Source organism: Natator depressus, chromosome 5 (assembly GCF_965152275.1).
Source record: "Natator depressus isolate rNatDep1 chromosome 5, rNatDep2.hap1, whole genome shotgun sequence".
Lineage (NCBI taxonomy): Eukaryota > Metazoa > Chordata > Testudines > Cheloniidae > Natator > Natator depressus.
This window is the reverse complement of record NC_134238.1, coordinates 91,522,470-91,545,552: the sequence shown is the minus strand read 5'-3', so window position 1 is coordinate 91,545,552 and position 23,083 is coordinate 91,522,470. Positions and strand designations below refer to the sequence as shown.

General features: G+C 41.8%; 1 long non-coding RNA gene across 1 annotated transcript in view; it reads right to left on the bottom strand.

Annotated features, from left to right (window-relative positions):
• Positions 1-23,083, bottom strand: part of LOC141988235 (uncharacterized) — a 47,459-nt gene that overhangs the window by 5,421 nt on the left and 18,955 nt on the right. Inside the window, exon 2 of the long non-coding RNA XR_012639706.1 lies at positions 7,583-7,716. This is a non-coding gene — a long non-coding RNA (uncharacterized LOC141988235). The remainder of the gene's footprint in view (positions 1-7,582; positions 7,717-23,083) is intronic.

The window sequence follows — 23,083 nt, the reverse complement described above, 5'->3', positions numbered from 1 at the left end:
CCCAATGAGAAATAAAATTGACAATGATTAGATAAAGGGGTGGGGGAAAGTTCTTAGGTCCAGCTGTACTCAAAGTCCGTGTGCAAAATTCAACTTTTCTCCATTTTTCCCTAAAAATCCTTTTAAAGGTCTATTTTTCATTTTAAAAATATTTATTTTTAACATTCACTGAGGTTATTTTTGGATGCAGAGCTTGTGTTGGATCAGACCCAGTTCCCAATCATTATGTTGTAACAGCACTAGAAGGATTTTTAAAGGAGGCCGGGGGGGGCCCTAATCAAACAGGAGAGCAATGTTCTTTATGTGTAAAATTGTAATGAAAATGTGTGTTGGCCGCTTTAAGGAAAAGCTAATAACATTTTACATAACCCCTCCTGAGAGATCGAGTAAGGTCAGGCTGATTCTGTTCCCTTCTTGGAGGATAAAAATCAACAATAAGCCTAGTGTTCTGAAGGTGAGAAGCAAAAAGACCTGTGGATTGTCACTTTTTCCTTTGGGAGTGTATTCCTACCTGCACAGAAAGAGTTTGAATGCCATCTGTAAAGCAAAGCAATCACAGTCAGATATGCAGACTTATCTCTCCATTATACATAACCCAAGGAATTAATTAAGTTAATTACAAAACGCCAGCCTATAAACATCATTCACAGCCTTGCTGCTCAAGTGAGAGCTGGTGGAAAGGTGCTCAGGATGAGCGTATGTATCATATTCCGTTTTCTTGGTTTTTACTACTGTCTCCCTCTCTCTCTCTGTCTTTTGATACTGGAATAAGAGTGGCAGCTTTAGAAGAATCCAGTACATACAAGCCATGGTGTACAGAATCTCAAAGTGTAGGATTTATGAATGGGACTGACCTATTTTTTTTAAAGTTATTTAAAATTGATATGTACAGTGTTCTCCTACATACTCTGAAGCACCCGTAACTTACTTTTACTCTTATTAGAGAATAGACTTTTGACCATTAAAATGGTAATTATAATAGCCTTTAATTTTGCAACATTGTGGTGTTTAGATGTTGCTTGTAATTATTAGAATTGGGAGCACTGGCTGTTGGGAGTCTGAAAGGACAGAAAACAGGAAGGAGGGGGAAGGAGTTGAAGAGGCTGAGGGAGAGCTACTGAGGGTGCAGCAGCAGCTTGGAAAAGAGGTTTCCACTTTAAAAAATAAAGTCCTGTTGAAGTTTGCTAGTACCTTGCCTGGCTACTACAACAAACATATATACAAAATTGCCAGTTGCATGTGCACCAAAATATGGGTACAAATAAAAAAGCCATTTATGAAAAATTAAGCTTTAAAAAGAAGTGTTTAATAGATGTGGTATGTTAAAGAGTAGAAGGACACCTGATCTAAAAAATGTCCAGTCCTCTTGGTATGAAAGCGTTCTAGACATTTTGGATTTTTTTCTTGTAATTTTGGTACATCCTTCATTATAACAAAAAGTCAATAAAAAGGTGAAAGGGTTTATAAACCCTTCTTTGGGGTGTCTTGTCACATGGAAAAGGGGAAGGGCACATTTCCCAATCACCCCAGAGATAATGCTCATAAAAAGAATAAATAAGCTCTTCACCACATCATAGGTGGCTGCTTTTGCCTTGGGCTAGAAAGGATAACTGTCAGGCTATGTTTCAGAGTAGCAGCCATGTTAGTCTGTATCCGCAAAAAGAACAGGAGTACTTGTGGCACCTTAGAGACTAACACATTTATTAGAGCATAAGCTTTCGTGGGCTACAGCCCACTTCATTGGATGCATAGAATGGAACATATAGTAAGATAGATAGATAGATATACATACAGAGAAGTTGGAAGTTGCCATACAAACTGTAAGAGGCTAATTAATTAAGATGAGCTATTGTCAGCAGGAGAAAAAAACTTTTGTAGTGATAATCAAGATGGCCCATTTAAACAGTTGACAAGAAGGTGTGAGGATACTTAACTTAGGGAAATAGATTCAATATGTGTAATGACCCAGCCACTCCCAGTCTCTGTTCAAACCCAAGTCAATGGTATCTAGTTTGCATATTAATTCAAGCTCAGCAGTTTCGCATTGGAGTCTGTTTTTGAAGCTTTTCTGTTGCAAAATTGCCACCCTTAAATCTTTTACTGAGTGGCCAGAGAGGTTGAAGTGTTCTTCTACCGGTTTTTGAATGTTATGATTCCTGATGTCAGATTTGTGTCCATTTATTCTTTTGCATAGAGACTGTCCAGTTTGGCCAATGTCCATGGCAGAGGGGCATTGCTGGCACATGATGGCATATATCACATTGGTAGATGTGCAGGTGAACGAGCCCCTGATGGCGTGGCTAATGTGATTAGGTCCTATGATGGTGTCCCTTAAATAAATATGTGGACAGAGTTGGCATTGGGCTTTGTTGCAAGGATAGGTTCCTGGGTTAGTGGTTTTGTTGTGTGGTTGCTGGAGAGTATTTGCTTCGGTTGGGGGGCTGTCTGTAAGCAAGGACTAGTCTGTCTCCCAAGATCTGTGAGAGTGAGGGATCATTTTTCAGGATAGGTTGTAAATCTTTGATGATGCGCTGGAGAGGTTTTACTTGGGGGCTGAAGGTGACAGCTAGTGGCGTTCTGTTATTTTCTTTGTTGGGCCTGTCCTGTAGTAGGTGACTTCTGGGTACTCTTCTGACTCTGTCAATCTGTTTTTTCACTTCAGCAGGTGGGTATTGTAGATTTAAGAATGCTTGATAGACATCTTGTAGGTGTGTGTCTCTGTCTGAGGGATTGGAGCAAATGCGGTTGTATCTTAGACAGGGCCGGTGCAACCACTAGGCGAACTAGGCGGTCGCCTAGGGCGCCAAGTGGTTGGTGGCGGCGCTGGAGCGGAGGTGAGCTGGGGCAGGGGGGCGTGGGGAGTGCCACCTGCAGCAAGTAACGAGGGGTGGGGGGCGGCGCACAGGGGAACCGCTCCCTGCCCCAGCTCACCTCTGCTTCGCCTCCTCCCCTGAGCACCGCCCCGCTCTGCTTCTCTCCTTCCCAGGCTTGCGCGCCAAATAGCTGATTGGCGCTGCAAGCCTGGGAGGCGGGAGAAGCAGCGGCGTGCTCGGGGAGGAGGCGGAGCAGAGGTGAGCTGGGGTGGGGAGCTGCCGTACACGGCTCCCCGGGCCAAGGGGAGGGAGGGGGCGGTGGGGAGCTGCCATGGGGGGGCGAAAGTCCTTGCATGGGCCCTGATCTTAGAGCTTGTCTGTAGACAATGGATCGTTTGGTGTGTCCTGGATGGAAGCTGGAGGCATGTAGGTAAGTATAGCGGTTAGTAGGTTTCCGGTATAGGGTGGTGTTTATGTGACCATCGCTTATTAGGACAGTAGTGGCCAGGAAATGGACCGCTTGTGTGGATTGGTCCACGCTGAGGTTGATGGTGGGATGGAAATTGTTGAAATCATGGTGGAATTCCTGAAGGGCTTCTTTTCTATGGGTCCAGATGATGAAGATGTCATCAATGTAGCGCAAGTAGAGTAGGAGTGTTAGGGGATGAGAGCTAAGGAAGCGTTGTTCTAAGTCAGCCATAAAAATGTTAGCATACTGTGGGGCCATGCGGTGCCGCTGACTTGAAGGTATATATTGTCCCCAAATGTGAAATAGTTGTGGGTGAGGACAAAGTCACAAAGGTCAGCCACCAGGTTTGCTGTGACATTATCGGGGATACTGTTCCTAACTGTTCCTAACGGCTTGTAGTCCATCTTTGTGTGGAATGTTGGTGTAGAGGGCTTCTACATCCATAGTGGCCAGGATGGTGTTTTCAGGAAGATCACCTGGATCTTGGATTGTAGTTTCCTCAGGAAGCCAGTGGTGTCTCGAAGATAGCTGGGAATGCTGGTAGCGTAGGGCCTGAGGAGAGAGTCCACATAGCCAGACAATCCTGCTGTCAGAGTGCCAATGCTTGAGATGATGGGGCGTCCAGGATTCCCAGGTTTATGGATCTTGGGTAGCAGACAGAATACCCCTGGTCGGGATTCTAGGCATGTGTCTGCACAGATCTGTTCCTGTGCTTTTTCAGGGAGTTTCTTGAGCAGATCGTGTAGTTTCTTTTGGTAATCCTCAGTGGGATCAGAGGATAATGGCCTGTAGAATGTGGACTTAGAGAGCTGCCTAGCAGCCTCTTGTTCATATTCCAACTTATTCATGATGATGACAGCACCTCCTTTGTCAGCCTTTTTGATTATGATGTCAGAGTTGTTTCTGGGGCTGTTGATGGTGTTGTGTTCAGCACAGCTGAGGTTATGGGGCAAGTGATGCTGCTTTTCCACAATTTCAGCCCTTGCACGTTGACAGAAGCAATCTATGTAGAAGTGCAGTCTGTTGTTTTGACCTGCAGGAGGAGTCCACACAGAATCCTTCTTTTTGTAGTGTTGGTAGGAAGGATTCTGTGGGTTAGTATGTTGTTCAGAGGTGTGTTAGAAATATTCTTTGAGTCGGAGATGTCGAAAGTAGGATTCTAGGTCACCACAGAACTGTATCATGTTCGTGGGCCTGGAGGGACAAAAAGAGAGGCCCCGAGATAGGACAGACTCTTCTGCCGGGCTAAGAGTATAGCTGGAAAGATTAACAATATTGTTGGGTGGGTTAAGGGAACGATTGTTGTGGCTCCTTGTCAGGCTATGGCATAGACTTTTAAATGAAGCTTAGTATTCTCAAACATGCAGAGACATGTCATACTGTGTTTCTATTTAATGAGTGTTATTGTAGATAAAGACATTACAGCAATGTTTGTGAAGCTGAGCTTATGGATATACACCCATTGAAATGGCAATTAAATTACCTGAATGATCAGAAATACTATTTCACTAGAGAGAGTCAGGAGGGGTGCTTGTGCAGGGATTCAAGAACCCTCAAACCTGAAGGGATGTGTCTGACCTGCTAATAAAGAAATATTTTGGTGCTTTCGCCACCCTGCTGGTAGATTGGGGCTTATCTTTTTTCCTCTTGGTATTCCTGCAAGCTACAATCTCCCAAAGTCATATTTTCTGGAAAGAAGGTGCTGAATGATGACTTCCAGAAATAGTGCTTTTTGCTAGAAAATGTCTGTAATTCATTCAGACACTAAAAGAGTTACGAGTGTCCTACTGCTGTCTTGTAACCTGATCCCTGACACAGAGAGAGGTTTGCTCCCTGCCATATCTAGCCTGGATTGGAGCAGACAAAGCAAGTACCTCTCAGTGGCTTTGAATCCAGTTATTCCTGTGCTATAAATACGACAGCAGACACCACAATTCACAGCATGGCAGGTCAGTGCACCCCAAGCCAGTTGCGTGTTTTCACAATACGCACGGACAATGCCATGACAAGGAGTCTGAAAAAACTTAACAGTAATACTAATATTACTTTGCATTTAACAAGGTGCCCTTGGTACCCTGATGTCACAAAAAATACTGACACTCATTTTCAGCTTTAAAACTGCTTACGGATGATGAAAAGCTGTACACAAACTTGTAAATGATTAACAACAAGACAAAGACCTTTTAAATGAACATTTTATGTGAGCTAAGTGGGGGATGAAGCTTGCAGTAATTGTTCATATTTCATGGGGACTTGGCTTTTCATGAATTCATCTCAGTGTCATCTTTCATACATATTACACTATCGGTTCATTAAAATTCTTGATGCAGTGCTGAACCTGGTCAGACTGAAATGGGGCTGACAAACCTCATGTCTGCCGCACAGATAACCAGACCTTATGAAGGTGAAATTAGTTTTCAGGAGCTGTACTGTTCACTTGATTGATTCCGTCTTAGAAGTCATATGACTTCATGTTTCCTGCAGGGCTGCCACTGTCATGCAAACATGACCTGATAACACATTGTCAGGAGCACTCCAGAGAGCTAACAGCAATCGAACATCTTTCTACTGAGTGTGAAGTTTCCTCTGAAATGTGCATATTTGATAAGCAGTTCTTCTATCTGTCCTTTTTCATTTTCAGAAAGTTAATCTTCTCTGCTCCAGTGAGCACTGTGTAGAAATGAGCTGGCTCAGAAATGCAGCAGGTGGCCCCAAACTACAGTACATGGGCACTCTAAACCTCCAGGGGCAGGCATGTTTTGACATCATTCCTGGAAGGTGGCACAGCTGGGACTGACAATGCAGTCCCTTTTGAGCAGATGGACTTTCAGCAATTTAGGGTAAGAATGCTCTCTTGCATTTTATGCTCAGTTTTATTATTGTTTGCTACCCAGTTTCAGTAACAGATAACACAAACCATTTTCCTCCTGGAGAGGCTAGGTACTCACTGCAGTCATGTGAACCATACTAAATACAAAGACTTACACAAAGGATCATCATTAGTTTCAGAATGATTTTGATGGTTATAGCATCCATGGACTGCCAACCACCTTCTTTAATATGCCTTTTTTAGAACCTTTATCCCTCAGAATCCTCCTTTCCTGTCCCAGTATCATTTGAAAGATAAGCAGAAAACACAATGTTCAATTCTGCATAATAATACCAGTTCCCTCTACTCTGTGTATTTAATAAATATAAGTAAAATAGCAGGCTACTGCATTAATCTCTAGTTTCATTTACTCTGGTGTCAATGCAGAGTAACTCAAATGAATCCAGTGGATCCATGGTAACCCCATGTGGCTTCACTGGAGTTACTCTGGATTGACACCAGTGTAAATTAAACTGGGAGTAAATGCAATAGGCTGATACTTTATCATAGAATATCAGGGTTGGAAGAGACCTCAGGAGGTCATCTAGTCCAACCCCCTGCTCAAAGCAGGACCAATCCCCAATTTTTGCCCCAGATCCCAAATGGCCCCCTCAAGGATTGAATTCACAACCCTGGGTTTAGCAGGCCAATGCTCAAACCACTGAGCTATCCCTTCCCCCCCCCCCAATATACATATATTTATGTATATATTAAATATGCATGAGAGAGGTATAGTGATATAGGAAATTGGTCACAAAATTCAGTATGGGCCAGAACTTTTCCCTTGTGCTATCCTCTGTGCACCAGCATAAAGAACCAACTGGGGACTCCCCTTGCATAGGGGTATCACTGGCTCTAACCAAGGGGTTCTTAACCTTTTTCTTTCTGAGGCCCCCCAAACATACTGTAAAAACTCCACAGCCCACCTGTGCCATAATAAAAGGTTTTCTGCATATAAAAGCCAGGGCTGGCATTCAGGGGTAGCAAGCAGGGTAATTGCCCAGGATCTCATGCCATAGGGGGCACTGTGAAGCTAAGTTGCTCAGGGCCCCAGACTTCAGCCCCATGCAGTGGGACTTCAGCTTTCTGCCCTGGGCTCTAGCAAGTCTAACACTGGTCCTGCTTGGCAGACTCCCTGAAACCTGCTCGTGGCCCCCCAGAGGGCCCCAGACCCCTGTTTGAGAACCACTGCTCTAAGCCACCTGTTTCTGCCCCCACCTGAAACGGACTGCTACACTCGAAACATTCTGGGCCAGCAGAGGAAATTCCATGAAGCCTTTCAAGCCATCACAAGTTAGAGCAGCCTTGAGGTATTTTGGAGACATCTGAGGCTTTGGTCATATGGTTTTCATAAACTGAGAACACTTCCCTGCCAAGATTGTGTATTTACTTTCAGGTTTTGCAGGTGATTAAAATAAACGTTCATCTTACCTTGTATTTTCTTGGCATATGGAAGAGTAAAATATGAACATTTTGTATTCTTTGGGGCTGCCTTCAAGAAACATTCTTATGGGAATGGCAGCACAGTTTAAGCCAGTCAGCTGACTCCTCTCGATGAGAGCCCTCTGTTGAAATATGATGCAATACAAGAATATCAGTTCAGGTATATTGGCCTCTCTTATCCCATTGTTTAAATTATATTTTTTATTTTATGAAATAAATTATACCAATTAGCACCATGAAAACATTGTCTGTTTTTATCATGTAGTGCAGTTAACGTTCCCTAAAGGTATGCTCTTGAAAAAGGGTAAAATGAGGAAGAGAAGGAAATCAAAGATTCCTTCCCTTGTCTGTTCTCCCCACATCTGTTTCTTGCTATTATGCAATGGCATTGAAGCAAGTGAACAAGTTTTCCGCCTTGTGAACTATACACTTCCAAACAAGAATGGATGCATCTTTATGAATCTTTTCAAACATCTGGTCCCAGTGTTCTGTTTGCTTCAGCACTGCCACACACCTCTCTGTAACAAACAACTGGAAAGTTTCTCTTCCTTAAATCTCAGAAAGGGGCAACCTCCTAGTGGACTGACTCACCAACATTCAGTGACACAGAAGTATTTGTGCAACTTGGCTAGATGTCAGAAGCATGCATAGCATGCACTGCACCAAATCCTCTCCTGGCTGAATGTTTAATACTAGTTGTGTTGCATTATGACAAGACCAGTTGGTATGTCACAAGAAGCAGAAGGGACTTGAAGCTGCCATGAAGCAAACAGAACAACAGGATGGAACAGTGGAGCACAAAAGTGAAACAAATTCTACAGCAGAAGATCCACCTCCCAACCAAATCACTTCAGCCTGAGGAATCATACCACTGTCCCTCCAGCAAGACGCATCCACCCGTTCCTTCAACCGCACAGCATAATACTCCCAGGCTAGCTCAGTAACCAGGCCTCATATGCTTCACAACCATATTGGTCATGCTTTCTTTCCTTCACAACCTAAGGACTTTGCTGAAGTGGGGCCAGAGTGCTGAGCACCTTGTAAAATTGAACCCTTGGTTAGTACTCTACTTTTCATCTCCTCCGGCACAGCTGTACCGCCCCCAGCCCTTCCACGCAGCTCCATCTAGTGTCTCCTGTAGGCAGGGGTCTGTAGGCAGCTGCACCGGAGGACAGGGCTGGGGATGGGGCTGGGGGCAGTACAGCCGCACTGGAAGAGCTGCCGGCATGGGGCCATCTGGTGGCCCCACATTCTGCTCCTTTCGCCACCGTGGTTCCGGAGAGCCCTGCGGTTCAGAAGTCTCAGGCGCACCAAGAGGAGGACAGAGCCTCCCTCCCCAGGTAACATGGAGTGGATCATGGGGCATGCCCTCGCTCCTTTAGCTGGTGCAGTGTACCGGTAAGAAATGAATTCTCCACTGATGACAGGTCAGGAATGACATGTGCTGGCAAAAGCAGCCTGGAGAAGTCTATACTGTACAGCGCATGTTTCAACAACCTCTGATCAAGCTGATGCTATGAGTCCTTCACTTCATGAACAATACATTTACTCAACTTTGTTTCAAATGGATGTACTGCTTCAGAATAGTTTGGATACCTCTGAACACAGGATTAATAGTATTTTAATTGCCTGACCTGTCTTTGAACTGATGGCTGCTAACATCTAAAATGTCTTAATTCCCAGAAGTACTGCTGCTGAAATATGGCTGTAGGTTTGGCTTTCAACAGCATTTAGCCTATTGCAGTGACACTTTTAGCTTTCCCTTGTTATTAAAATAGTTGAATCTCAGTAGCCTTTAGCCATTCTTTCCTTTATCACTCGGGGGGTAGGAGTTTAAATTTTCCTCTCAATTCTTCACTTCTTGGGCTATTGGGAGATGAGAGGACAACTGGTCAAATAGTAATAGAATTTGTTCACAAATAATTGTTCAATATAAAAATGCCCTAATACCTAGATAATGTTTCACAACATATCAACCAGCAATGGTTGGGAGTATTACTGAAGTGAAGTATCTCCACTGGGGGGGTGGGGAGGGCAGCAAAGCATGTCATTCCTGACCTGCCATGCTATTCAAAACCCTAGCGTCTCCTGAGAGAATGCTGATTGTGTGGTGATTTGTAACTAGACCAAGCCCATTTTCATTTATGACTTAATCCAGAATTTGAATTCATTTCCCAGAGATGGAAAGTCTGGGAACTAACCAAAGGCTCAATTCTACAAGGTGCTCAGCACTCTGGCCCCACTTCAGCAAAGCCCTTAAAACACATGGGTAACATTAAACAAAAGTAGTCCCATTGAAGCTAAGGGGATTACTCACCTGCTTAAAGTTAAGATTGTACTTAAGTGCTTTTCTGGATCAAGGCAGAGTGCTCATCACTTGAGGAATTAAGCCCCAACCGTACTCACCAACTGTGCCATGCTTATTACATTTCTGATAACACTATCTCATTATAACATTCCATTGTTTTCAAGAATGAGTGTAAGACATTTCAAAGCACAGTTTCATAAGAAGGGTACTGCTGAGTTTTAAATTAACCCTCTTTATTGTCTGTCCCAAATTTCCTCTCTTTATTTTTCCCGTTGAAAACAAATTTTGCTAATCCTTCCTTCCCTTTCACACCAAAAATATTTTCCCTCATCTTAAAATGTGCATACATGTTTGTTTTTTCCTTTCCTTCTTCAGGTTTCAGAGTAACAGCCGTGTTAGTCTGTATTCGCAAAAAGAAAAGGAGCACTTGTGGCACCTTAGAGACTAACCAATTTATTTGAGCATAAGCTTTCGTGAGCTACAGCTCACTTCATCGGATGCATACTGTGGAAAATACAGAAGATGTTTTTATACATACAAACCATGAAAAAATGGGTGTTTATCACTACAAAAGGTTTTCTCTCCCCCCACCCGACTCTCCTGCTGGTAATAGCTTATCTAAAGTGATCACTCTCCTTAGAGAAAACCTGGATTTGTGCTGGAAATGGCCCACCTTGATTATCATACACATTGTAAGGAGAGTGATCACTTTAGATAAGCTATTACCAGCAGGCGAGTGGGGTGGGGGGAAAGAAAACCTTTTGTAGTGATAAACACCCATTTTGTCATGGTTTGTGTGTATAAAAACATCTTCTGTATTTTCCACAGTATGCATCCGATGAAGTGAGCTGTAGCTCACGAAAGCTTATGCTCAAATAAACTGGTTAGTCTCTAAGGTGCCACAAGTCCTCCTTTTCTTCTTCAGGTTGCATTTTTCAAATCAGCCACCGGATGACTAGATGCGAAACTACTACTATCACAGCTTCCTGAGCGCAGTATTGGAGGCTTCCTAGTTTAGGAATTACATTTCACCCATACATATCCTCAAGGGAGCCTCTATAATGCTTTGTTATATTAGGGTGGGGGAAGGTAGCATGGGGAGCTAGTGGAGAGCTGTTTTGTTTGGTTGTCTTTTTGTTTTCTACAGATGGATTCCGTGGAGACTTCCACTTTACCAGAAGAGGTTCTTAAGCTACTTTAGATACACGTGTATTAAGAACTACTGGAAATAAGCAAAGCTCAGAAAATGTCAAATATTTCACTCAGAATGCAAAGCTTCAAAAATTAATAAATAAATAAATAAATAAATAAATAAATAAAAAGTGAGAGAACCTTAATGTGAGAGCTGCAGAAGTGATTTCAAGCTGATTTCACTAGCAGCCTCACTTCATAACAAACTGTGGCTTTGCATATTAGACACACACAACTGCCAGTTTGAGTATCCCAACTCTGGACTGAGCTATAGTGTCAACATATGAAAACAGGGTCCTCTATAGAGAAACTAACACAGGCAAGTGCAGATTGTCATATATATCATCATCAGGTGCAGAAACTGCCCTTGTCAAGTGTCAGTATTTTAATTTACTTTGGTTTTATACAGGATATTTGTTAATGCAGGTGAATTTGGTCCTCATGAAAGTGAGGCAGACAACATTACCTTGAGCCAGGCATAGCAAGGCCATGTCTGTGTAATCTCCTCTATATAGGACTCCTGAGGGCATTCTGCACGCGCGCATACACACATAAATTCTGCGCACAATATTTTAAAATTCTGCAAGTTTTATTTGTCAATAAATAAATGCAGAGGCTCCAGCAAGGCAGTGGGGAGCACAGGCCACTGGCTCCATGAAGATGATGAGATCACCGTGCAGCCCCCCATCCTACCCCGGGACACAGACTCAGCAGTGAGGCTGCACCTGACCCTGACACAGCACATGGCCTGGGCCTGCCCCAGAAACACCCTGGGGCCGTACCTCTCTGCACCAGGTGCACCAGGTGTGGGGCAGGCAGGCTCAACCAGGCAGGGTCCAAGTGTGAAGGGGCTCAGTGTGGGGGATCCAGGTGTGGGATGAGAGGGTTCTGCGTGGGACAATCTCAGTGCAGGCAGCTCAGTGGGGGATCTAGATGTAGGGGCTTCTGGATGCACAGAGGTCCATTGCAGGGGTGGGTGGGTCGGTGGGAGTTCCAGGTACAGGGGCAATGGGACTCTGCAGGGGCTTCCAGGTGAAGGTGGTTGGGGCTCAGCTGAGGGGTCTGGATGTGGGGGTCTCAGTGGGGGAATCTGGGTGCTGTGGGAGTGGGGCTTGGTGGGGTCTTGGTGCAGCTTGTGGGGGGGTCAGTGGCCTGGGTGTCTAGATGTGGGAGCTCAGGGTGGTGCGAGAAGTGTGGGTTTGAGTGCAGGGAGCTCAGTTGGGGTGGTATGGGGTGCAGTGGTGGGTGTCTGGAGGCAGGGCGTCTGGGTGCAGAGGGGTTGAGGTTTGGGTATGGAGTGCTAGGAAGGTTCTGGCTGTACATGGTAAGGCTTGGCAGGAGTGTCTGGGTATGGAAGGTCCAGATGCACAGATGGGATGATGGGGGAGCAGCTCCCAATACAGTGACCCCTCTCCCCCTGCAGCTAAGGAGTGATGGGTTCAGGAAGCAGGGGGGGATGCTGAGATTCCTGTAGCTGGGGGAGGTTTTTACCTCTCCACCAGCTGTTCTGGGTGCCTGAAACAACGTACCTGTGCTGCTAGGGAGTGGTGTGTTACTGCTCTTGCAGCTTCCCTTCACTTCCCTATCAGAAAGTCATTTTTCTGTGGGGAAGCAAAGAAATCTGCAGGAGACATGAATTCTATGCACACGCAGTGGCTCAGAATTCCCCCAGGAGTAGGGAGAGGTTGTGCACAAATGAGAACTGAGCTCCGTAAGGCTCCTGCATTTAGATATTTGGTATATTACATTTTCAAGGAATGTTAAATGCTACGTCTTGTATGATGCAAATCAGATGTAACTGGAAGTAAAATTGGAGCATGGGGGGAGAAGGAATATTTCAAATTCCCTTTTTAAAAAAAAAAAAAAAAAAAAGAAAACACCAGTCAACCTAAACCTTTTCGAAAGGCACAAATGAGAGTGAGGTACCTAACTCCCATTGACTTTCAATGGCAGTTAGGAATCCAACTTCCATTTGTGCCTTCGAAAGCCTTCCCTTTAATCTACTGCAGCTGTGAGTTAGAGAGAGAAATCCCTTGCTGTTGTTGAATTGTTTGCTATCTCCCTACAAACAGCAATGAACAACTTCTGACAAGTTAACTGGAGCAATAAAGTGTGCAAAAATCACGTTACTTTTGCACTGGCTGGGAAGGAGAAGATAACAGGCATTGCCAATGAAGCTCCTTAACTGGAGTAAAATAAGCCTGTGCACCCCTTTTCCCCGCCACCAACCTTTACTTCATTGCTGTGGTTCAGATGACTAAACCAGCCTTTAGTCTTAATGGTAAGAGATAGCATGGCCTACTTTCTAGAGATGTGGTGTTATGAATGTTCTAGGGGTTTATGGAACTTCCACAAAGGAATGTGCACTCTTATCAGTCTTAAGAAACCCAAATAAGTAGGGACATCGTCTGTGAAGCTAAAGCCCTGGTCACTGTATTACATTCCTGCTAAACGCCTTTGCAAACTCTTCTCCTGTGCAGTTGGGTTTAGTCAGATAAGCACTTGCTTTATCAGAGTAAGAGAGCTACACAGAAAGCAAAATATGCTGTCTCCCTCCCTTTTCTTATTAGTGCTACTGGGGTTGTGTAGCTGACTAATAAAATACTTGACCTTGGTTCAATTTAACCCTTTGTGCTCCAGGCTCTCAGAATGCCCACAGCTACGTTGTTTCGCATAGCACTATTATGCTTAGAAGATTAACAGCCGCTGAATGGTGTCACCTGGCAGTATGCCCTCACTTTGGCCACTTCACCAGCCTGCTGTACATGAGGACTACAGGAGTATTGCTATGCTGGCTGCATATTGGGTGCCCTGAGGCACTCAAGGGATTAATGAGTAGTTTTGTAGCCAGCCCTGCCCAAGAATCCTATGAATAATCAATGGTACTTGAGGCTCCTCAGGTAATTGAATTGCAAACCCAGTAATAACTAGAGATGTATCAGTAGCAGAATTACACCTATGCCTGCTTCTAAATATATATAATAATGAAACAAAAAAGCCACTGGTTGTGAGAATTATTTACCTACATCTATACTTATATTTAAAAAGGAATCTCTATAAGTTTGTGATTCAGATTAACACGTATCCTGCCTGACACATAGTTTAGGGAATATTAGGCAATGTGTCAGCAATTCTATGCACCCGGTGCAAGCAATGGGAAAGCATTAAAAAGGTACTTAATTTTTTTTTTTAAGACTAGATGCTAAAGCATGCAATATAAAGTAGATCTCACTCATACCCTCACATTTGCAACTGTAAGTAACCTCATCTGATTTAAAGTTTGTTTTATATATATAAAAAACTTTAAAAAATAGTGAACTTTATTTTTTTTGAATGACATACTGAAAGATATTCTTTTGTTTTCTGAGAGGGTGGGCTGGGCAACAGTGCTAGGAGATTTTTTGGTAATCTAATTTCATTACTGTCTACAGAATATGTAGATGCTGTGGGTTGATGACTGGAGTGAGGAGTTTGTATTTTTTTTTTAATTTCTTTTACTGTATTTATTAAATCAGTGGTGAGGGAACCAGTGCTTATTTTTCCAGCAGTAAGATCAAGAGGGCTGCTGTTTTAATTTAAATAGTGTGTGCTTTGATAATGCGAGCAATTCTTTGCAAGGATAATAAGCACCACAATTATCTGTGCATTTTTAATTACTGAATGCATAGACAGGCCTTTAAAAAAATGGCATGTAGGTATGCCTGTTGGTAACCATAGTACATGCTGTGCTAAGATGCGTTAGGAGTGAATGCTTGAGGCAAACATGTTTGCTATTGTATTGCCGAGCTGACCACAGTTCTCTCCAGTGACCGTTTAGTAGAGGATTCATACCAACAGACATCAACAGTGGAGTGGTGACTGTCTGTGATAAACTGTTGTGAGAGTGTGACATAAAACAGAGACCAGTGGCTTCAGTCCATCCTCTCAGCAAATAGACAACACAGAGTGATGTATATGGGATGGACGAATACAGCTCTCCAAACACGCTTGCTGGAGCCCTGACAGTCTAGCAATCAAACAAGATGGACAAGACTTAGATCTCAGTGTATGCAAATAGCACACACAATTACTTTGTGTGGATATGATAAGAGACAGCTGAATGTGAGGTCCACTAAACAACCAATAAATCTGCTTTAGTCAGAAAAGAACTCAGGTATTTTTAAATTTTGGGGTCGCAAATCTAGCCAAATTGTTCAAACAAGGACTCCAAAACAATTTAAATGGACTAGAATTCTCTAGGCCTACTTATCTTTCTTTCACCACTGTCCTTTCCAATCCTTCCTCTTTCTGAAAGAATCAAAATACCAATAGTTTCTTCAGCCATATCTGCTGTTTATAAGTCTTAGATCATCCAATCAGGTAACAGCAACAATACCATGTAGCACAGGAGACCAATCACATATCCTGAATATTAAATTTCAAGTACTCCACTGAATAACCACAGCAAAACAGGCTGTGTAAATCATTCACACCCTGAAACGTGTTTCAAAAAGTAATAATTTCAAACAGATCACAATTTTTACAAATGTATCCATTAAAAAGACAATTCACCAGATAAATTATTTTCAGTGAATAATTCAACATCCTATATGAACATTCATGAATTGAGATGCATAAGAGGTAGCAGTAAGTGTATGTAAATACAAACCCATTTTATAGACAAACTATGGCTCACTGACTAAAGCCAACTACACCTACCACTCTGCTCCCATAACTAGACACCTTTCTTTCAACACACAAATCTGCATGCTTCACTCTCTCTCTCTCTGTGCCTACAAAGACTACACACACACACACCGGTGTATACTTATAAGTTAATGATACCAAGTTAATCCTCCCACCAGAAAATTGTTTCTCTGCTCTTGATATGTGAGCTCACACATCACTATTCAACTGCCCCGCCAAACATAAAATTTGTAAAGCATAATATATTAATAAGTCAAATGGTTTCATCTGTCAGATATCAAAAGAATCTGATGGAGCTGCTGATATCTTTAAGCTTCCTTATGCTTTTAGGGCATGGTAAGTTTTGCCTTTAATTTAAGATGTAGATTTCATCACAATGAACCTCCTGACATTAACACAGGGCTTTCTTTTTAAACTTCACTTTAATTGCTATTCTCATTATTTTGCAAGCTTTTGCCCTAACATATCCCAGGGGTCTTGACAACACGCTTTTTCTCTTTTTAAAAAACTGAAGTCCTGATTGTGATAAATTGTTAGGGGCTGTGAATAAACACTAGTTAAATTACAGTATCTAAAATAGCTAATAAGGGAACAATTTATGATGTGGAATTTAAAAGGAATCCCTAATTGCACTTCAGTTTGCAGTGAGGATGCTCCTTCTATAACATTAACAGCTATTTTGTTTTGTGAGCTGGCTTCTCGCCAAGGTTTGAGAGCTAATTGGAATTAGAATAACATTTCTCACAGGCCATTCATTTGCTCAGGCTGAGTACAAATTACTATGCAAGGGAGGATGAGGGTTCCTAATGATACAGGATAATGATGTTTTATTCAGATTTTAACGAGGTGTAATCATTCTGGTTGAGAGAGAAAAAGATTAAGAGGGTGCAACAATTACCAATTTTTACAACTGATTAATCGCAAGCCATTACTTGTTCTTGGTCAAATAGGCATTATAATGACTATTACCATTTTCAGCTATTTTTAATGCAAATTGCATTAGCTTGTAAAACCTTGCCAACTATGCCACATAAATGATGTGCCTGAATGAACAAGAGCAATGAAAGCATTATCAAAAATTCACGCTGACAATGTACAGAGGAAGGTTTGAGTGATGAGCACATATTTCCGAAATGTTCAGCCAGTACAGAGGCTTTTCCTTTAGTCAACACATTTTCTGTCTCTCTCCCTCTCTCTCTCTCCTTGTGTACTTCTTGAACTCCAAGTATACACCATCATTAGGAAAACAACACAACAATGCCTCTATTGAGATGTTCCTTAGAAATCATAACACTCTGCTGACATCCAAACCATTCCAACTACCAAGCTTGGTATACAGGAACTTAACTTGGACAACATCACAAGCAGAGGGCTCTGTTCAGATCATACACTGACTGTAAATGTACTTTCCCTGAATAGGACACTCATGTTGTTTTTTTGTTTTATTTTGTCCTTCAAGCCCTTATGGTAAGAGGACTGGGCTCTTGTATAGAGTATCATGTAAGAACTCCACCCAAAAGGGAATTGATAGGGCACTTTGAAATGAAAGGAAAAAATGGGGGCTGTTGTCACAAGAGGGGGAAGTTTCACCACCAAGCTAAAATGATTAGCAGAACACAAAGGAAATGATTATAAGAGGGAAAGCCAAAGAAACGTAGTATCTGTGAAACTGCAGAGATAGGAAGCGAAATTACCATCTGCTAAATACAAATGTTAGCCCCTGAAAATACTCTGGGAATCACTAGCAAAATGACACTCATATGGATGTTAAACATGTGCCCTGAACTGTCATTGTCATTTGAAATCGCTAGTAGTGAGTGTAGAATCCAAAGAGTTAATTGAAGATATGACAACAGTGTTTATAACTACCTAACAGTTTGCAAGTTTGTCAAAAAACCAAGCATTTTTCACAAGAATTCAGAGACTGCTACAGAAAAATGTATGCCATTATATGAGGTCATATAGAGGGGTCATCATTAAAAAGTCTGAGTTATCACTGTGTGCTGAATGATGATTACCACATTTTCTCCCTATACTTATAAAAGGAGATCTGTTGTAACATTGTAGTAATAGTTAGCATTAAGAAGTCATCACTGCCATCACACCATAAAACAGGAGTTCGTGTGTGGTCAGATTTATGCTTGTGATATTATGGAAGGCACTGAGACAAAAAGACATGCCATCTTAGAAGCAGTCACACTCCTTATGAAAGGAGGACCGGGGTGGGGGGTCAGGGGTGGGGGGGACCACTCTTTCTACTTTTAAGAAAGGGTGGTATTTCTTAGTCCTCCTAAATTCCCTGTGATCTTGTTTGATTTTGTGAGGCTCAGTATATGACTTTTTTCCTCCCTTTGGCTTTTTGAGTTGTACATTTCCATCCAGGCCCAGTGCTATCCTTAAGCACTTAAGTCAGCCAGATAGGGCACCAAAAGTTAAGATTTGCACATCAGCAACCTCAGCTATGTAGTGAATAGCAATGGTCACTATTACAGGATGCTGTGATAGAGAGAGAAATATGAGGCGTGTTTATGACTAATTTGTGATGTGTCACATGACTTCACAAAGACATTCTGGAGATTCATTCAGTCCTGAAATACACACACTGAAAGTTGTTTAGGTGCCTTGCCTCCAACTACTATAACTTACTAGGGGTTATTCTGCCATTCAAGGGTCAAATTTTACTCTCAGTAGCCCATCTGCATAACTCCATTGAAGTCAATACGGTTAACAAGGAGATACTGTAGGGCTGAATTTTCCTAAATGTACTTTTCTAATCTACTTCTTTCTATTATCTCTCAAATAGTTATTTTATTAACAACAATAATAAATAACCCTACCTCCTTTTATAATGTATGGTCCCACAGTATGAATATGTGTGTGTTTGTGTCTGTCTCTCTTTCCACATATACAGCCTACAGATATCACTTCACCTCTTCATCATTTACCCACATCTGGTGCAGGAAGTGGCAACTTGTTCAGTGCTCAACAACACTACGTGACAGACAAGTTTAGAACAGGAAGTGAAGAAGAGCTCTGCATAAAATTGAAATTACAGGGAATGAGGCACTGGATAAAGAGATTGACATTTTCTGTGTCAGAACGGTATAAGAAAAAACATAGTTGTATTCGATTGGAACATACCTATCAACTCAGAGACAATTCAGGAACATTTAAGGTGTAAGACACTTTCTGAATAAATATGCTAATCTTTTAAAAATATATAGATTAAATAAATGATATAGTAAATGGAGAACTGTAAGTCATCATTAAAACAATCATCATTTAGTTCACAGTGGTATCTGAGATTACCACACTTTCTCCTATACTTATAAAAGGAAATATCTGTGATAACCTTGTGGTAATAGTTGGCAAGGATGACTTTTTAGTGCTATCACACCATTAAATAGGACTTTATGTGCGGTCAGGGTTCATGCTCATGTGATACCATGGAAGGTAAAGAAACACTGAAAGCCATGTAGTCTTTGAAGCAGTTCAAATTACCTCATTGACAGAGGAGAGGAAAGGTGTCTTTTTGTTCTTTTAAGGGAGGGTCGTATTTCTTGCTCCTCCTAAATTTTAATAAATGATATCATAAATGGGAGACTGAAGGATTTCAACTAAGCATTAGTATTGTTTTATTTTGGGATTTCACAATATATTTTAGGTATGCTTATTTAAGCAAACACATTTGGAAAAGGAACGTCAGGGGTATTAAGATGGGAGGAATACAGTTACCCAAACTTGAATTATTTTTCCAGATACTTAAAGATATGCAAATTACCTTATAGTACAATAAGCTGTATGATGTATGATCTCAGTCACTGTGACAAATTTCTATTCTTTCATTAGATAAATTCTGTGTACAGGAATTTGTTAAAGAGGGCTCTCATTTTAGGAAATATAACAATAAGCCACTCCAAGGTAGGCATTAATGGACAGACCAAAAGCCCGTTGGGGAAATATTCTCATGGACTTTAATGGGTTTTGGTTCAGGCCCTAATAGACTATTGGTGTACATTGCAGGTTAGTTGGGACTGCAATGTGACATTGAGACAATGTTAGAGAATCCCAAAACTGAGGAATTTCAGCATGAAAGATTATTCACTTGAAATTTCATCCTGCATTTCAGAGTTCCTAACTCCAAGTCCTTTAGTTAGATCACTAGCACATCACTATACCATGTTCCTAGAGCATATTCCAAAATTTGTGTGGGAATAAGGGGGTGGGAATTACACAGCTCTTTCAAGAGTCTTTCAAGAGACATGCACACAATTTGTTTCTAGAGCAGAGGCACATAAATACATCCGATGAAGTGAGCTGTAGCTCACGGAAGCTTATGCTCAAATAAATGTGTTAGTCTCTAAGGCGCCACAAGTCCTCCTTTTCTCTTTGCATAAAGGTAAGTGTAGCAATTTCTGATCTGCAGAGCATGCTTTTTAAAAGCAACACATTGCTAGCTATTATCCAGATCATAATTGATGGAGTTTGCTCCTTACACTCAAGATTTTGTTGTTTGTGGTTCTGCATTTTATTTCCAAAGATATGTGCCTTGGAAGTGTCATTCCTGTCATAAGCCAGGCTCCATAACGGAGCAAACAGCCTAGAGCAGTGGAAGGAGGAGGAGCAGAAGAGAAGAAGGAGAATAGACCACTTCCCTTTTCAAAAAGAGACCCAACTGACTTTTCTGCAAGTCTTTCAATACAGTTCTATACCAGCTGTATTATTATTTGTGGTATTTTGGTAGTGCCTAGAAGCCCCAGTCAGTGACAAAGACATCTCTGTGCTAGTTGCTTTATAAAATATAGTACAAAAAGCCAGTCCCTACCTCAAGGAGTATAGAATCTGTAGCTATCTTTTGTTTATTTTTGTTTCTTTAAAGCTTCCTTGTTAAAAAAACAAAACAAAACAAAAACAAAAAATCCTAAGAAAACCAAGACGATAACTAATAATTCACCAAAGGAGTTTGAAGATCTGTTGTTCTTTTGCAGAAATAACTTTCTCAGAGATCATACCTCTATTTTTTTCCTCTTTATGCCAACCAACCCTCCCCCCATTTGCTCCTGAAAACCAAACATGAGCATCAATCCACTAAAAAGAAAAAAAAAAGAAAAAAAAACACTTCAGTCATGTGTGTCAATATTTAAGAGCAAAACAGATCCTTTCAGTCTAAAATATTGTTCTTCTTAATTTATCATACTCGAAATAAGAATGAACAAAGGTCAAGACTCATGAAAAAGAGTATTGTGTATGTATCTCCAAAACAGGCTGCAGCAACACTAAGGGGAAAAATGGGTGCTATCTCAAAAACTGGAAAGGAGCAGTATGCAATAAATAGAGATGTATGGGTTTCAAGTTGCAGTAACCATCTTAGTTAAATGGTATAATGCCTGTACTTCTCAGGGTTTACTAAAGCTATGGGTCATCTTCATAGTTGTAATGAGGGGCTTCATCCACTGAATTACTGCTGAACATGTCAAGTGAGTCCAGCTATTATCACTTGCTAATTTTGGTGCGGAGTACAATCTCACATAGAGGATAACAAAATGTTTATGGAAAATGGTTGAAGGTCACATAGAAAAAAAACCCAGCAGCAAAGGGTTAAATAAAACTCTAAGTAACCCCTAAAGCATCGTAAGCATTGCAATTTTGCTGTCTGAGTGGCTGTTTTATTACCTTGGGGGGGGGGGGTGCTACGGGGAGGGGAAGAGACCTTCAATTATATGAGGGAGGATGACCATTATTAGACCTTTCTTTTGCCCTTTTCCACTAATTCTAAATGTATCAGCAACTAATCTCTCCTCTGAGGAAAGACAGGAAAGGCTAAAGGTTAAATAAAAAGCTTTTTGATGAGCAAGAGATACATTTTAATTTCTAATAAATCAAGTGGGTTTCAAGTGGTTTGTTATTAAACAGTAACAATTCCCTGTGGGTTTTCTCCCCCCCTTTGGTTTGAAAAGCAGGTTGCCTTTTTGTTTTATGCAAAATGAAGGACATTACTCTTTCAGCAGCCTGACGAGTTTTGCTTTATTCAACCTGCCCTTGGAAACGTGGAAGTGAAAAGGTCAGACGTCAAAAGATTTATGCTTTGTTTTATAAGATCTTCCAGTAAGACACTCCTCACTCTCCCCACTCTCCTTCTTTTTTGTTGTGCATGTGTGGTTTGTTGTCCTCAGAGACACTACTAAAGAAAGGAAAACTCTCCGCAATCAGAAGCAAGCAGTTTACTTGCCTTACAGATTGCAGGATATGTGAAACAGTTGGGGTAGCTTCCCATGGCTAGCAGCCAAAATCTACTCTGAGAGGGGCACATGCATCAGTGAGCCTTGTAAATCTTTTTTAACCTCAGTCTCAGGCCTGGATTTATTTGTTTTTCTAGGCAGACAGATCTGGCTCCCTCCAGGCCCCACAAAATGATCTGTCACTGTCTCCCCTGATAACCCGAGGCAGCCGGTAATGAAGTCAGCTTGCCAGGCCTTATAAATGGGCCTGGTATCTCAGATCATGTTAGACCTTTTCATTTATTAGATTTCCATCTCAGGGCCTCCTATGCCTCTCTACCTTCCCCTTACATACACACATGAATACAGAGCATGGTATACCCCAGGAGATCTCTAAGAAAGCATGAGATTAATTAGGGAATTTGAAATTGCAAGAAATTGGTGTGTTTTTTAATTAGTGAGAGAGCTCAACATTCTGGGGTGCTCTTATATTGATGCTAGTGCACTTGGAACGGCCTTTGAGGTTGACATGTAATAATCTCATCAGACCTGATAAAGAAACAAATGGCCGGGGGCCGGGGGCGGGGGGGAGGTTGGGGAGGAGATACTGTACATTACCTTAAAGCAATTCCTGCAGTAAAACCAAAAAAACAAAAAGATTTCTCTAGATTAGGAGTGGGTGATCCTGAAGAAATTTGGAATGGAGTACTTATGATAAAGCATAGGCGTAACAGCTGGGAAGGGAAAGAGAGAGATAGCATCCACCAGCTTTTAGCTTTCCTGTTGATTTCCCTCTCAAAACAGCTGCAGGACTCATGAGTTCTCATTTCTGGTCTCAGTCAACATTTTTAATGTGGTTGCACAGACCTGTAAGCACTAGATTATGTGTTCAGATATGGGTGTGACTGTAGTATTTAAGAAGGAATAATATGCAGAATATATCTTTTGGCAGAATACAGCTCTTACTTTGGTGCCTCCCCCATCTCAAACCCAGGCTCTTCCCCAAGTTCCAGAGGCCAGCAGCATGATTCACTGACATTTGCTTTGCAACACAACATTATGATCCAACATAACACTGTCTGCCAA